Genomic DNA, 12,209 nt, shown 5'->3' on the forward strand with positions numbered 1-12,209 from the left:
GGACACATACCCAGTGGTGCATTTTCTGAGCTAGACCTGGAGCTGTGTATTCAAAAGGTAGAAAAATGCAACAGCTGGCATCTGTTTTGCCACTGAGCAATCTGGCAGGTAACTCCCATGCTTTACTACTATTCTTAATAATAATGATAATAACAACAATAATTTATTTTTTATATGCTGCCCATCTGCCTGGGTTGCCCCAACCACTCTGGGCAGCTTCCAGAAAATTAGAACACCAAACACAATAAAACAGCAAACATTAAAAACATCCCTACACAGGGCTGCCTTCAGATAGTTGTTTATGTTCTTGATGTCTGACGGGAGGGCATTCCATGGGGAAGTCACCGTTGCCAAGGCGACCCTCTGCCTGGGTTCCCTGTAACCATGCAGTGAGGGAACCACCAGAAGGCCCTCGGAGCTGGACCTCAGTGTCTGGGCTAAATGATGAGGATGGAGACACTTCTTCAGGTATACAGGGCCAAAACCATTTAGGGCTTTTGAGGTCAGCACCAACACTTTAAATTGTCCTCGGAAACATAATGGGAGACAATGTAGATCCCATTTTCGGGTTGCCCTTCACCGAACCCGGAAGTACCGGAACGGGTTACTTCCGGGTTTCGGCACTCGTGCATGTGCAGAATCACTAAATCGCTCTTTGCGCATGCGCAGAAGTGCCGAATTGTGAGCCGTGCGTGCGCAGATGCGGCGCTGCGGGTTGAGAACGCTGCGGGTTGCAAACATGCCTCCCACACGGATCACGTTTGCAACCCAAGCGTCCACTGTATTGTTGATGCCACTTGCACATTGTATCTAAAGGCACTGAAAATATCAAACCCAATTAGCTTGTACATTGCTTTATGTTGATAGAGATACAGTGGTACCTCAGGTTACATACGCTTCAGGTTACATACGCTTCAGGTTACAGACTGCTAACGCAGAAATAGTGCTTCAGGTTAAGAACTTTGCTTCAGAATGAGAACAGAAATCGTGCTCTGGTGGCGCAGTGGCAGCGGGAGGCCCCAATAGCTAAAGTGGTGCTTCAGGTTAAGAACAGTTTCAGGTTAAGTACGGAACTCCGGAACGAATTAAGTACTTAACCTGAGGTACCACTGTACTGAACCAGTGATAAGTATTCTTCATCACAAACTGCAGTCATATAAAGGCGCTCTGCCAAACCTCTCGAACATTGAATCCAAGTCTAAAACACCATAACCACATTCTGTTGTGCCAAAAGGGTCGTGTGAATTTACCATTGCTCTCTTCCCAAAGCTTTCAGTATGAGGAAACGATGATCAAGGTATTCTGAGGCCAAATTTCATGTCAGGCTGGCCACTGGTGAAGCATTTGCCTATATGACAGAGGGAGCTTGCCTTAGGCCAACTTGGAGCATTGATTCATCTATTGTTGACACTGACTTAAGAAATGGCTGTTCAAGGTTTCAGGCCGAAGTCTTTCCCAGCCCTGCCTGGGGACACCCAGGGATAGAAGTAGAGACCTTTTGCATGCAAGGCATGCGCTGTACCACCAAACTATGCCTGTCATGTCATTTAAATGGTCTTCTCGCTTGTGCTGGCCCATATGCCTGCCGTGTTGGCATGCCAGCAGCAGCTCTGTAGGGCTCAGAATTTACCAGCATGCAAATACCGCATGTGATAAAGCCACTCCCGATCTAGAGAGGGGGTGGGGTTGCGGGCTCTCGACCCCATCAACAATCTCGCGGGGCTGATGCCAGCCCTGCGAGAAGCAGGGATTCCCCCCAGCTCATCAATATTCACCGCCCACAGCGGCAGCCAATCGGCTGCCGCAAGGGGCGGGCCCTCCCAGGTTCACCTAAGGTCGGGGCAGCCCCGGCTCGCCCCTTTCGTTCCCCAGCAGCAGCGGTTTCCCACCCACCCGCCCTTTAGGCTTACATTTGGACTTTGCTATGGGCTCCTGGTAGGAGTTTTTCCATTTGGCTCAATTGGCTGTATTTTTTAGCCACTTGGTTTTTTCGCCTACTTCGTAGCAAAACGTCACAACTCCTGGTTTTGGCGGTTAGGCATTGGCAGGGGTATTGTTATGAAAATGAGGACGCGGGGGAGGAACGCCATCACCTCCCCCAAAACTTGAAGGGTAGTTCGTTAAAGGACTCCGGGGGGCGTCGCCTCGTCCGAAACCTACGGAGGCTAGGGCCTAAAGTGCGCTCCCGAGCGGTAACCCCCTGGGGGGCGCCCAGGGATGTGCATCTCGGGGGCTCCCCCGCTTGGTGCTTAACCCTTCCCGGTTAGACCGGATAGTCTGATAGGGCCAATGCCTAAAGCCAATACCGCTCTTTCCTGTAATCAATAAAGTTGTGGCCATTTACGCCCATTAACCTAAATTTGGTGTCCGGTGTCTTTATTTACTTCATCTTGGCGATGGGGAGGGAATTGCCACGCAAGAGAATTTAAACAAGCATTCCTTGTGGAATGCTTACCTGAGTAAATGGCTTGCCCAAGCTCGACATAGCCTTGAAAATCTAGTGAAATCGCAATGGAAAATGTTTCCCAAAGAGGAATGCATGCATGTCCATATTGTGTAAAAATATATATATGCAAAAAAGGACAGACTATAATTGAAATGGCATAGGCTACACATTCAATATTATTATAACACAGGAATCGAGCTAAAGGCTTATAAACCCCTATCTCTGTTTAGCTCCTGAAATGAAAGATGCAAAAATAGTTTTCCTTTGTCCCACTTTTTTCTTTCAAAATTTTTATTAGTTTTCACAATATTATAAACAAACAAACACACACACACACAAGACAAACAAACATAAATCATAACCTTATTGAAAATTACAGTTATTAACTTTGTTAAGTGACTTCCTCGCATCCCCTTGGTTGAATTTCATTGCATGTCCTTTTAACGGTTTTCCAAATCCCAATTTTTATGAAATTTAACTTAAACATTAACATCCTTATGGAATTAAACATATTAATTCATCACTTAAAATAAATAAAATCCTAAGCCCATTAAGTATCTGCAAGCTATTTTCAGTTAATTTAACTTAACAAATTTAACTAAATAATCATTAAATTTATTCCACTCTTCCTGATACTCCTCCTCCTTCTGGTCGCGGACTCTTCTGGTTAGGTCGGCTAGCTCCGAAAATTCCATCATCTTCATCTGCCATTCTTCTATTGTTGGTAATTCTTGGGTTTTCCACTTTTTAGCTAACAAAATACAAGCAGCAGTTGTGGCACACAAAAATAATTTAACATCTTGCTTGGGCAATCCAAACCTGTTATTCCAAGAAGAAAGGCCTCTGGTTTCTTTATAAATGTATATTTCAACATTTTGTTCAATTCATTATAAATCTTTTCCCAGAAGTCTTTCACCTTGGGACAGGTCCACCACATATGATAAAAGGTTCCTTCCTTTTCTTTACATTTCCAACATATATTGCCACAATTATGATATATCCTTGCTAATTTTACAGGAGTCAAATACCATCTATACATCATTTTCATTATATTTTCCTTTAACAAAGTACATGCGGTGAACTTGTTTGTCCCACTTTTTTTTAATGCTAAACCATTGAAGACTAAATCAGCTGAATCCCTCGAAGGCATGTTTCCTCACTATGTTAGTTGTATGGAATAATTCATTAATTATGGTCATTTAAAAAACAACAACGCAGAAAACTTTGATGGCTACTACTTGAAAGCAATACTTGCCTCCTTTAAATGACCTCTCCCAGTCAATGTGTTTTGATGAGTGCAATGTGCCATCCTTTGAAAGCAACCCAGGACCGTCAGCTGGTTCACAGGACGCCAGCACACATTTTTGTCGTCTGCGATGACTTCCGGTCCGTTTCTGTGTCCAATTCAAAGTGCTGACGTTAACCTTCAAAGCCCCAAATAATTTTGCGCCAAATTATCTCAAAGGACTGCCTTCTCCCACAAATACCGCTCAAGCTTGGCCCCCAAGAGCTTGTGATGTCCTCATGTTCCCTCACCCAGTGAAGTGAAGTGAGTGGGTTACTACAGAGGGGACCTTTGGAGTTAATAGCAACCCACTGTACAGAAACACTGTAAAATTAAGGAATGTTAGAAGGATGCTGGAATGAAGTTATGTGGTTTTAGCAGTAATGTTACAGGGGTATGTAAAAATGGATTGTTAACAGGTGAGAATGTAAAGTTACAATATAGTAAGATAAATTATTAAGATAAAAGTAAAAATGGAAAGGATTTGCTGAAATAACTAATTGAACTAGAATACAAAAAAGGGAGGTGTGAGGAAGTCAGGGAAACAAGTAAATGAAAGACAAGACATGGAAAGATTGACTTGTTTTTAACTGTTTTTATTTTTCTGTATTTTATATTTTTTGTTTCTTTTCTTTTTTCTTTTTTATCTTTGTAACTTTTTTTGAAACTTTAATAAATATCATTAAAAAAAAATAGCAACCCACTGCAATGCCCTCAAAGATACTTGCATCGTAACCTACCACCAGCTAAAACACTTTTTATTCTTACAGGCCTTTGTACAACATTTGCATATTTTTAGTACTTTTTATATTCCTCAACCCTTTGGGATTTTATCCTGTTTCGTGTTGATTTATGCTGCTGGGGGCATTTCTGTTTGTTTTATCTTCTTTTTTATATATAATTTTTATTAAATTTTCTGTTTTACAATTTACTCATTTTTATATCCTTAAAATATCAGTGACTTCCCTTCTTCTCCTTCCATGGATCATTTTACTTTACCAGCATATTTTACAGAAACAATACCATTCAGTATTCCATTATTACATCCATCAAAACTTATATACACTGTTGAGAATCTGCAGATTATCTTAAAGTGGCCAGCATTCTCAGCTGTTGCCTGTTTTATCTTCTATTTGCATGTGTGCAGCTAATTTATACTATATATTTTTTTCTGATTGTATGTTTAATACAATGGTAAACCATTCAGGGGCTAATATATAGAAATGCAGTTTCAGTAGCATGTTAATAATAATAATAATAATAATAATAATAATAATAATAATAATAATAATAATAATAATGCAAAACCTTGCATGGTGCCTTTAAAACCCCACGTAGCAAAACTTGCCCGCAGCTGCCTTCGCTGCCATAACTTGGAAATAACTCCCGTTGAAGTCAATGGGCCTTAACTTGAAAAGCAAACATTGGCAGAGTTGCCACGTGGGCATCTTTAATAGCGCTGTTATCGCTGGAGAAAAGGCGACAGAGGCTGCCCAACTCGCCCCCAGTTTGCAACGTCGGATTGCAGACGTGCCAGCCTGCGATTTCCTCCTTTCCATATATAAAAAACCAAATTTTTATATTTATATTTAAGTTTATTTTTATATATAAATATATATATTTCAGTATCGGCATGGGCATTGCAGAGAGCACCACGTGAGCTAAAAGTTTTCCTGGCAGTTTATACACACACACACACACACATATAATATAATTAAAAATATATAAAAATATAAAAAATAAAACTCCCAGGAAAACTTTTAGCTCACGTGGTGCTCTCTGCAAAGCCCATGCCGATACTAAAATGTAAATTTATATCTATATCTATCTATAAACTTAAATATAAATATAAAAAAATTAAATTTATATATATGAAAAGGAGGAAATCACAGGCTGGCAGGTTTTTCAGAACGTGTGTAAAAATAAGTCCTAAAGAAATCGCCAGCCTTGTCGGGGGAGGGCACCTTTCCAGGTGGTGATTATTATTATTTAAATAGTTTTTTCCCCCCTTTAAGCAGAGGCGCTGCTCACAGCCACTGCCATGAAATGGAACCTGCAACTGATTCAACCATCGTCGAGAAGCTGCACAAAACAACACCAGCGCCGAGCGAAGCAATATATATGTATTTTCAAATAAAAAGCACGGAATTAATCAAGCGGGAGAGTCCTTTTGTCAGTCCTTCCTCGAAAGCGGCAGAGCAGCTGCCGAAATAGCTCAGTTGGGAGAGCGTTAGACTGAAGATCTAAAGGTCCCTGGTTCGATCCCGGGTTTCGGCAGGCGGTGTTTCCTTAGAAAGGGAGATTTTTTTTCCTCTCCCCTCCTTGAACTACTTCCTGCACGTTGAAATCTGCTTTTCGGGAGAGGTTAATCGCTGAAGCTCGATAGCTGCACTACAGACGGAAGCTGAGCTTTTTCTTTTTTTGCTCTGAAAAAGCAAAGGCTGCCAGAGCTCTGTTTGCTGTCTGAGAAACCAGAATTAAGAGGGTTTAACTCCAGACAGAGGCTTAATGTTGCAAACAGGTCGTTCAGATATCACAAATGGGTTGACAAAATTAAAACAAGCCCCCCCCCCCAAAAAAAAACAACTTGCTGGATTTTCTCTAGAAAATGTAAAACTGGATTCAATTTGGGGGGAGGGTGGGTTGGCAATTTTTATGCAGTTGATATAGAAAAAAAAGGGTGGTTGGCTTTTGCTGCCCAACTCCTGATCTGTCAAAGCACATCTTTATTTTTCTGTAGCAACCAAATTCCCTCCCTTCCTAGCAAGGAGGCCAGAGAGACCCAGAAGAAACACAATAATAATAATATTAATATTATTTATACCCCACCCATCTGGCTGGGTTTCCCCAGCCACTCTGGGCGGCTCCCAACAGAATATTAAAAACACGACAAAACATCAAACATTAAAAACTTCCCTAAACAGGGCTGCCTTCATCTCTTTTAAGGGTTTTCATTTTGGTGTGCATCCCCTCTACAAACAGTCAGAAATTACATCACACCTGAGGTTGGGTTACTGTAGCTCAGGCAGGCCAAGGTGTGATATTCCTGAGGATTTAGCAAGTTTTACATAGTTCCAGACACAGTTTATGCAAAACATTAGCATTGGATAAGACAATCAGGATGCCCCTTGGACATCCCTCAGTGCAGAGCATCTGGGCAAACAATTGCAATTATTACAAAGAAGTTTCATAGATATGTGGGACGCGGGTGGCGCTGTGGTCTAAACCACAGAGCCTAAGGCTTGCCGATCAGAAGGTTGACACTTTGAATCCCCGCGACGCGGTGAGCTCCTGTTGCTCGGTCCTTCCTCCTGTCCACCTAGCAGTTCGAAAGCACACCAGTGCAAGTAGATAAATAGGTACCACTCCGGCGGGAAGATAAACGGGGTTTCCGTGCACTGCTCTGGTTCGCCAGAGGTGGCTTAGTCATGCTGGCCACATGACCCGGAGGCTGTCTTCGGACAAACGCCGGCTCCCTCGGCCTATAGAACAAGATGAGCACCGCAACCCCAGAATTGTCTGCGACTGGACCTAATGGTAAGGGGTCCCTTTACCTTCATAGATATAGGAGAGGAATTCCTTCAGCAACTTCCCTGATTGCTCTCTGTCTGCATGTTCTCAGGCAAGGCAGATTAAGGAGGCAGAGAAAATATTGAGGGTCTTTAGGAGCGCCAAGATGGCTTTTGGATTGCTTTCCTGTACTATTTTAGACATGTAGTTTATATACTTATGTATATGTGTTTACCTTATGCAATTATCAACATTTATTCTATATTTGAGACCTTAGCAAAGGGTCAGCAAACTTTTTCAGCAGGGGGCCGGTCCACTGTCCCTCAGACCGTGTGGGGGGCCAGACTATATTTTGAATGGAAAAAAAGAGAACCAATTCCCTATGCCCCACAAATAACCCAAAGATGCATTTTAAATAATAGGACACATTTCTACTCATGTAAAAACACACTGATTTTCGGACTGTCCGGGGGCCTGATTTAGAAGGCGATTGGGCCGGGCCTTAGTTTGCCTACCCATGCCTTAAAAAGGTAAAGGACCCCTGACAGCTAAGTCCAGTCGTGAACGACTCTGGGGTTGCGGCGCTCATCTTGCTTTACCGGCCGAGGGAGCTGACATTTGTCCACAGACAGTTTTTCCAGGTCATGGCTAAGCTGCTTCTGGTGAAACCAGAGCAGTGCACGGAAACGCCGTTTACCTTCCCGCTGGAGTGGTACCTATTTATCTACTTGCACATTGCCATGCTTTCAAACTGCTACGTCTGGGCAACAGGAGCAACAGGAGCTCACCCTGTCGCGGGGATTCGAACCACTGAGCTTCCGATCGGCAAGCCCTAAGCTCAGTGGTTTAGACCACAGAGCCACTTGTGTCCTCTACCTATGCCTTAAAAAGGTAAAGGTACCCCTGACCATTAGGTCCAGTTGCGGATGACTCTGGGGTTGCGGCGCTCATCTCGCTTTACTGGCCAAGGGAGCCGGCGTACAGCTTCCGGGTCATGTGGCCAGCATGACTAAGCCTCTTCTGGCGAACCAGAGCAGTGCACGGAAACGCCACTTACCTTCCCACTGGAGTGGTACCTATTTGTCTACTTGCACTTTGACGTGCTTTTGAACTGCTAGGTGAGCAGGAGCAGGGACCGAACACTGGGAAAAGCTTGCCTGCCTGAGGAGCAGTGATGCCGCAATAAACACATGTCTAGAAGGTGTTCCTTCTGCTCCTGATCTGCATGGCTTGCGATAGGGCCAGCCTAGCCCACAGATCATTTGGGTACATTTACCCTAATTAACTTCATGTTGCTTCTAGGTCAAAATCTATGATAAAATAAATTTACGGCTATATTGTTCAGGAAGGCCTTAAGGCTTAAAGAAAGAAGCTTGCTTTGTTTAACTACTACTACTATTACTACTACTTATTTCAGGCAATCAATGCTTCCATTGTTCCACATGCAGAAATATGTCAATGAATTTGAATGACTTCTGCACAGCAGTGCTGTTGTGTTTCCTTCTGCCAACTTCGAGACCTGGGTTTCTGCACGGCAAATAAACCATTCTCAGGGAGCATGTGATTCACTTCAATGCTTGCTCACGTACGGACACATACCCGGGGCAAACAATTGCGTGATTTGCGTGATTTGGTGATATGGCTTCCCATGTCCGGTGAATAAACAGTCCTTCCGATGGCTCACATTTCCTGTTTCCCAGAAGGACAAGCCAGTCATTAAAGTACCATCACATCGACACAAACCAAAACACCAGAGACAAAGCGTTCCACACACAGAAGACTCATTCATTGAATGTTTGTGCTGCTGCCTTGTCTTGTTCATAGGCTAGTATGCCCTTTGGTGCTGAACTGTTTTCTCAGATCTTGCTTTGAAAAGAACTTTTTGAAGATGAAAAATCAAGTAGGAGAGCCGGTGCCGGGCTTCGCTGGAACTTCAACATGGTGCTGACAGCAAGATGGGCCCCTGCTTGAAACTCAATGCCTAACCCAATGTTTGGTCAAGTTTTGAGTTTTGGGGCAATGCATGAGTTTGTTGTTGTTTAGTCATTTAGTCGTGTCCGACTCTTCGTGACCCCATGGACCAGAGCACGCCAGGCACTCCTGTCTTCCACTGCCTCCCGCAGTTTGGTCAAACTCATGCTGGTAGCTTCGAGGACACTATCCAACCATCTCATCCTCTGTCGCTCCTTCTCCTTGTGCCCTCCATCTTTCCCAACATCAGGGTCTTTTCCAGGGAGTCTTCTCTTCTCATGAGGTGGCCAAAGTATTGGAGCCTCAGCTTCAGGATCTGTCTTTCCAGTGAGTACTCAGGGCTGATTTCCTTAAGAATGGATCGGTTTGATCTTCTTGCAGTCCATGGGACTCTCAAGAGTCTCCTCCAACACCATAATTCAAAAAGTCATAGTGAAGAGTTTGACCAAATGTGATCCACCTGGAGCAGGAACCGGCAAGCCACTCCAGTATCCCTGCCAATAAAATTCCATGGACAAAGACAGCAAGCATGAGTTTGTCTCCTGTTTAAAAGTGAGGTTTGTGTGAAGTGATGGCAGCAAGCGGCAACAGTGCCACAAACGCAGCTTTGGTGGTGGTGAACATGGCAGGGCCACAAAGCGCAAGAAGATGGTCCTGATGACAGCCTGGCAGATGTGGGTAGGGTTAGGGCGCTTTCTCAGTGCTGGGCCTGCCAGGTGGTGGGCCTGCCAGGAAGCCATACATTTGAGGAGAAACGTCATTTCTGCACCATCCCTTGGAATCCAGCCACCACATACTTGATGTCAGAGGAACAGGAGATGAGGATTCCAAGTAGGAATTGGAGTGATTCTTGAGAGTTCTTGAGAAGTTTCTGGCTAGAATGGTTGACTATTCTGTCAATGTCCTGGTCATTCTGTGGGTTGTGGAGATGACTCAGGAGGTTGACATGATTGTTCCTAAGCATCCCATCCTCCAATACAGAGCCCATCCAATACTTTGATTTTCTGGGGATGTATGGGCAATGAAACAGGGCAGGGAGATAGCTAGAACTTTGGTGTTGATAAACCCTGATGTACATCTTGACTAACGCAAGGGTGAACATGTTATCCAGGCTACAAAGTGGTGGCAAAGAAGTGATACTTCACTGCCATGGTGTCAATGGGCTGCCATTCAGTGATGCGTTTGTTACTGGTCTGAGGCCTCTTACAGCTTTTCTCGTGGTGTAATACGAAGGAACAGGATGCGGGTGGCGCTGTGGGTTAAACCACAGAGCCTAGGACTTGCCGATCAGAAGGTCGGTGGTTCGAATCTCTGCGACAGGGTGAGCTCCCTTTGCTCGGTCCCTGCTCCTGCCAACCTAGCAGTTCGAAAGCACACCAGTGCAAGTAGATAAATAGGTACCGGTCCGTCGGGAAGGTAAACGGCGTTTCCGTGCACTGTTCTGGTTCGCCAGAAGCAGCTTAGTCATGCTGGCCACATGACCCGGCTCCCTCGGCCAATAAAGCGAGATGAGCACCGCAACCCCAGAGTTGGTCATAACTGGACCTAATGGTCAGGGCTTTACCCTTTACCTTAATACAAAGGAACCCTGTTAACATGTTTGCTATGTACTTTGAGGAGAGGAATTGCGTTGTCTCAGGAACCACAGATTAGCCAAGGGGTGTGTCCAGATTAGCCAAGGGGTGTGTCCAGAGCACCATCTAGTAATTTTCTATGGGATGCATAGCTTCAGTGCCTGAAGCAGCCCCAGCTTTAAGAAGTGCTGGTTCTCAGTGCTTGAGCCTACAGCTGGAGACATAATTCAGATTTCAGCTGGAGTGATGATGATGAGCAACTGTGTGAGGTTGGGAAGCGACTGTGTGTCCAAATATCTAAGCCTACTTCCATTCAAATATAGATACCTGGTAAAATCAGAATGTGTATTAGTTAAATAATTGTCACACACTAGCTAATGGGGTGCAATAACATTAAACTTGACAGTGATAGCAGTAGGTTGGAAGAGCTTGAGTCATTTAAATTCCAACTTAATTTCCGATATTTCTCAGATGAAAATAGGAGCTTGCTTGTTAATTCTCCAATTCTCATCCCAAGGATTTCTGCCAGAGTCCCAGCCACCTCCTCTGTGATACAGAAGAAGAAGAAGAAGAGTTTGGATTTGATATCCTGCCTTTCACTCCCTTTAAGGAGTCTCAAAGCGGCTAACATTCTCCTTTCCCTTCCTCCCCCACAACAAACACTCTGTGAGGTGAGTGGGGCTGAGAGACTTCAGAGAAGTGTGACTGGCCCAAGGTCATCCAGCAGCTGCATGTGGAGGAGAGGAGACGCGAACCCAGTTCCCCAGATTACGAGACTACCGCTCTTAACCACTACACCACACTGCAGAAGTCTAGTGTTTGCTAGTGTTTATTTCTTGGATTGCACTCATGCTCTGTCTTCTAATGATAAAAGTGTTTGCTAGTGTTTATTTCTTGGACTGCACTCATGCTCTGTCTTCTAATGATAAAAAACCCAAGAAAATTCAGGCAAAGAGGTACTAAGTGCAATAATCCCATGAGGTTGCTTAGGTTGCGATAACCTCACAGCCCAAATGACCTCACGGGATTATTGCAAGCATATAATGAAATAGAAAGCTTTGAACCTTCAGGGGAAGATGTCACCTGAATGAGTATGTACATGTTTGATATCATCTTAAAAGTCTGGCCTGGGTAAGTTGGCAGACATCTTGCCTACCGTTTCTTGAGATGGGCTTGCTCAAGGCGAATTTCTGGTGAATTAATTGCGTTTGTAATGCTGTTTCATTACTTTAGGAAATGAATCCTCAGTTTAGGGAGATTGGCAGATGCAAGATGGCACAAGAAAACAAAACCAAACAAGCCTTGTGGGCAGGAATTGGGGCAGGCAATCTTATGGGGTGGGTGTGCTTGGAGGGAGAACATCGACATTTGAGGGTGTACCCCTGTGAAAGTAGAAGGGAAGAAAGCCCACAGCAAGGACTCA

The sequence above is a fragment of the Podarcis gaigeae genome (genome assembly GCF_964106915.1).
Source record: "Podarcis gaigeae genome assembly, chromosome: 4".
Taxonomy (NCBI): Eukaryota; Metazoa; Chordata; class Lepidosauria; order Squamata; family Lacertidae; genus Podarcis; species Podarcis gaigeae.